This window comes from Tupaia chinensis, unplaced genomic scaffold (genome assembly GCF_000334495.1).
Source record: "Tupaia chinensis unplaced genomic scaffold, TupChi_1.0 Scaffold000617_2, whole genome shotgun sequence".
Classification (NCBI taxonomy): Eukaryota; Metazoa; Chordata; class Mammalia; order Scandentia; family Tupaiidae; genus Tupaia; species Tupaia belangeri.
This window is the reverse complement of record NW_006160137.1, coordinates 474,099-479,617: the sequence shown is the minus strand read 5'-3', so window position 1 is coordinate 479,617 and position 5,519 is coordinate 474,099.

The following is a 5,519-nucleotide window of genomic DNA, read 5'->3' as shown; positions in this document are numbered from 1 at the left end:
ATCCTGCCCCCAGTGATTACCATTAGATCATAACTTTTTGTCTTCCAGTGGCATGTCTGTATGCCTGTCAGTAAAAGTACAGTTTGCTCAAAGTCTTTGGATCTTCTGTGCTGAAAGCTCTCATGTCATGCAAAAGGTATATTACATAAAATTATTTTGCCTTTTTCTTGTTAATCTCTTTTTTGTTAGAGGAATCTCAGCCAGGAATCTTGTGCTAAGAATAAGATGCTGCCTTTTCTTCTTTGCAGGTCATGAAAGATAATTCCTGACAGGAAAACTACATTTTCTAAACAAATATATAGAAAATTGTTCAATCTCCTATGACTAGAAGAGATGCAATTATAATAATTGTGTAATTGCAATAATAGGATATTAAATTAAGAAATGGAAATATGTATGGGAGACCAAACTACGTCCCTCCTGGGACCAGTAGATAGCATAATGGTTATGTTGTTAGACTCCCATGTAGTCGACTGTGGTTTGATTCCTGGACCTGGTGGCTTGAAACTCACGCTGGGTACATGTGCATGTGTGCCCAAGATCCCAAGAGAAGAATGGAAGAGAAGGGATTGTGGTGTGGCTAACCCCCTGGAGGGCATGATATCTCACTTTCAGTCTCTATGTCTCTCTGGTAAGTGCATGCACCCTATAACAACAATAACAATGACAACAAACTCTAAAAAAATAAAAAGTTCCTCCTGAGTATACTTCTTCAGCATATTTTATGACAACTGTTCAGAAGTTATAGACACAAGAATTTGCTTTAATGAGCTTGTTTCTTTCTGTCTCTTATGACAGAAATAAGCTTTAAAGAAAAAACAAATACAAACATACATGAACATATTCACTGTGGCAATATCCATAATGTGGGAAAACAGAAAATAGGAAGTCTAAGAGACAGCAATACAGAAATGATAAATTAATGAGCATAAATATATGTGTAAGACATACATTTTTTTAAACTTGGTAAAAGTTGTATGCTTTCCATGATTTTTTAAATGTATTTATTACCTGATAGCACATCCACTTATTGGAAGAGACAGAAATGGAGAGAGAGATGGGGAGAATGCTCCCTCCCCCCCCAATAGGATGTGGTCATACCTTCTCCATTTCTGGATCCTGTTGGGATCTGGGGCATGCATACATACCTGGTGTGTTTTTCTAGTTGCCAGGCCAGGACTTGAACAAGTGGAATCTAACTCCCTTAACCACCAGGCTACCGGGCCAGCCCCATGACTCCTTTCACCTTAACATTATGTCATGCATAATAGTCTACAAAATATGTCTACATGATTAGACTCCAGCTGTAATTTACTTAATCACTTCTATATTATTGCCTGTTAAAATTTTCTTTCTTTCTTTCTTTTTTTTTTTTTTAGTGATTTTTTGCTATAGGGTGTTTGCTCCTCAGAAAGACAGAGAGACAGAAAGCAAGAAATCACCCCCCTGGGGAAATGACCCCATCACAATCCTTTCTCCTCCTCTCAGTATTTTGCTTATGCTTGCACATGCACCTAGCATGAGTTTTAAGCTGCTGGGTCTGAGATTTGAACTGGGATCGACCACATGGGAGCCCAATGACATATCCGTTATGCCCTCTGCTGATTCCAGTCTATTACAATTTTCAGTGTTCAACATTTAGATTTAAACTCAATAGTAGGTATTTGTTTCCTTGAGTAAAAAATGAAGATTTTCTGCTGAGACTTCTCCATCCAAATTCATTTCTAGAGGGAAAGGTACACCCCCAGGCCCATGCTAAGATGGATACTGAACTTGAGCTGTGAAATATTAATTTCCTTGAGTAAAAATGAAGATTTTCTGCTGAGACTTCTCCCTCCAGATTCATTTCTAGTCGCCTCTATGCACTGTCTAGATAGGTCCAAGTGAACAGGATCCAAACATCTGAATATGATCAGAGAATATTTCTCTATTCCCACTGAATCTGAAGCACAAAGAGTGAAAACGGAACAGAGATTACAGATCACCCCTTCCTGCATGCCTTTGAATGCTCAGATTGAACTTCAAGAATTAGGAAGAAATGCTCCATCTATAAGATGACTAGCAATCACCACAAGTTCACAAGAAATATGGGAAAGCAAGAAAATATCTCTCCTCCAAGAGAAAAGAATAACTCCTCTTCATCCTCAGACAGCAAAATGAAACTCATGGAAATGTCAGATAAATGATTCAGAATATTCATAGTGACAAATCTAACAGAGATGGAAGAGAAGAGAGACAATGAACTGCAGAAGAGGCAGTAGAAAGGAGCTAATGAATTCTAGGATGTGAGGAAATTCTTGCAAGATCTAAAAGTGGAAATACTCACTATAAAAAAGAATCAAATGGACCTATTAGAGATGAAGGCTATAATACAGGAAGTCAAAACTTCCATTGAAAGTGTTTAAAGCAGGGAGATTATACAGAAAATCTAATCTCAGATGTAGAAGATAGAATCACTGGCCTAGAAAAATCCACCATTAAGACTGAGAAAATTTCCCCCAAAATGAGAATAATACACAAGAAATGCTTGATACCATCAAACATCCAAACATCTGGATAATCACCAGAAGGGAGAGAGACTCATAAGGTCATTGATAATCTATTCCATAAAATCCTGGAAGAAAAATTTCCAAACCTAGAAAGGCATTCAAAGGTCTAGACCCAAGAAATACAAAGGACCTCAAATAGAATCAACCCAAGATGATCTTCTCCAAGACACATTATAGCCAGATTGACCAAAACCACAGACAAAAGACAAGATACTAAGATTGGCAAGAGAGAAATGTCAAGTTACCTACAAGGGATATCCCGTCAGACTAAGAGCAGACCTCTCATTGAAAACAATGTGAGCAAGAAAAGAATGGGAAAATACATTCAAAATGTTAAGGGAAAAGCAATTTCAACCAAGAATACTGTATCTGGCAAGATTATCCTTCATATGGGAAGAAAAGGCAAGAACATTTTCAGATAAACAAAACCTGAAAGAATTTACCCAACACCAGGCCCCATCTCCAAGAAGTTCTCAAGTACTGGGCTGGACTGAGGTGTGTGTCATGCTGGGTAAAGTCTCTTTACAATCTAAATGATGTATAATGATTAAATGTATAAATAATAAAATTAATAAATAAAAAAAATTTAAAAAGAAGTTCTCAAGGGAATGCTATGCCAGGAAAATTAAATACAGACACACAGAAATAAGAGTTTAAAAACTAAAAAAATGGCCAACTTAATCATAGGGACAAGTCTGGAACAGAATATTATATCCCAGAATTTAATCAGAAAGATTGAACCACAACAGAAGATAATGTACATCAGACAGAACTGATGAAATAGAATTTTATCACTTTTGATGAAAATATTGCTGATTTTCTTCTATGCTTTGATTTCTACTTTTAAGGATTTTTTTTCTTGTGTCATTTCTTGTATCCCAAAGGGCTCCGTGTGTGTCTTCTTTGAGTAACACTTTCTGGAGGGCTTTTTGTTCCTTAACTGAAGAATGGTCACTATTTTCCTTTTTTCATGTTCATCTGACTTTTCCAATGAAGAAGTCATTGCCACTGTCACTGTCCTCAGACATGGAGGACTGCTTGTAAAACCTTTCTTCTGGGGACCAGCAGCTGGCATAATGGCTATGTCTCTGAAATTCCATGTAGTTGACTGCCGGTGGCTTAAACTCATGCTGGGCGCATGTGCGTGCGTGCCCAAGATCCCAAGAGGAGAATGGAGGAGAAGGGATTGCAGTGTAGCCATTCCCCACTCGCCGCCCCCTGGGGGGTAATTTCTCGCTTTCTATCTCTCTGTCTCTCTCTATCTGTCTGGCGGAGTGCACGCGCCCAATAGCAAAAACCTCTTCAAAAAAAAAAAAAAACCTATTTAATGACTATAGTAAGCTATATAACATCAACTAGGCGCTACTTTATAGTATACTCATTCTACTCAGAGTTTCATGCCTAAAGTCAGACATGTATTCACAGATATGTATATACCAGCTGAACTTGCTAGTGAAAGTAGTTAGATTATTTGAGAAATTTTGTGAATCAATAAAATGTGGGGGGGGGAAGGAATGGAAAACAATCTGAAGACACCTGAGATAGTGTGGGGGAGGAGGGTGTGAAATGGCACAGGGTGAGAAATAGGGGGAAATATATATATAAAACTAGAAATGGAAAATTATTGACAATAACATGTGTGATTAAGCCACTATGCAGTATATTCTGGATGGAAAGTCACATTTTTGTATGCTGTGACAATGCTCAGAGAATGAATGTAAATTAATTAATTAATTAATTAAAAAAACCCTCAGAAGTAGGGAGCCCAGTGGTGATGCAGTGATAATGTAATTAGACTTAAAACTGAGAAGTCCTGGGTTCGTGGGAACCAGCAGTTAGCGTAATGGCTATGTCGCTGGACTCCCACGTAGTCAACCACAGTTCACGTCCCGGACCCGGTGGCTTAAAACTCACGCCGGGTGCGTGTGCGTGCATGACCAAGATCCCGAGAGGAGAATGGAGGAGAAGGGATTGCGGCATGACCATCCCCCCTGGGGGGTGATTTCTCACTTTCTTTCTCTATGTCTCTGTCTGTCCGGCGAGCGCACGCGCCCTAGAGCGAAAACCTCTAAAAAATAAAGTCCTGGGTTCGTGTCTTGCAACTTTCCTGAGCACAACAGGTGTGCGTGCACTCGCCATGCTGGCTGGCTGAGGCCAGAGGATAGATCACAGTGGGAAGACATTATTGAGGTTGCCTCCCCACCTCTCTCTTTCATGGAACAGATAAATATTTAAACTTTAAAAATAAGTATCTCAATATTAGCATTTTAAGAATACACATTCAGCATCTGTTAGTGTAGATTTATAGCTTGTGAATGATTTAATTTCTTACCACTATACTGGTTTGTGAATGATTTAATTTCCCAACACATCTGTGTTGTTAACAGAATACCTGTCTTATAAAACAAAACCACAAGGTATTACCTACATTCCATTAGCAGCTTTTTCCTGTACCATTCCTGCCAACAGCAGAGACATTCCTTGCAGGGATAATGGCTTTGCATAGTCCTTAGGGAGAAAGCAGTGAAGAGGCATTGCGTCAAATCCCGTTCTGTTCCAGGTTTGTTCCTGGACCAGGAAGAGCTGGAGATATTATGCTGTTTTACTGGTTTTGGTTTTGTTTTGTTTTGTTTGAAGAGATTTTATTTGGATTCTGTTCAGTCCTAGATAAGTTCAAGTGTGGAGGTTGAAAGCTGGGAGGAGTTCGGCTACCCCCATGACCATTAATCCTTCTAGGTATCTGGTGCTCCTCCCCTAAACATGAAGGGCTGGTGAGTACCCGGGAAATGAAAGGTGATTACCCACCCAGAAGGTGAATCATAGTTTGTAATTTACTTTAAACTACTTTAGCACATACATTTGGTATTGTAAGGAATCATCCTATATAACAATATGCCACCCCAAAATATGTTCTTTGGTGTCTTTTGAGTTGACTATTAACAGGGGTTACAGGAAGAAGAGTAGTTCAAA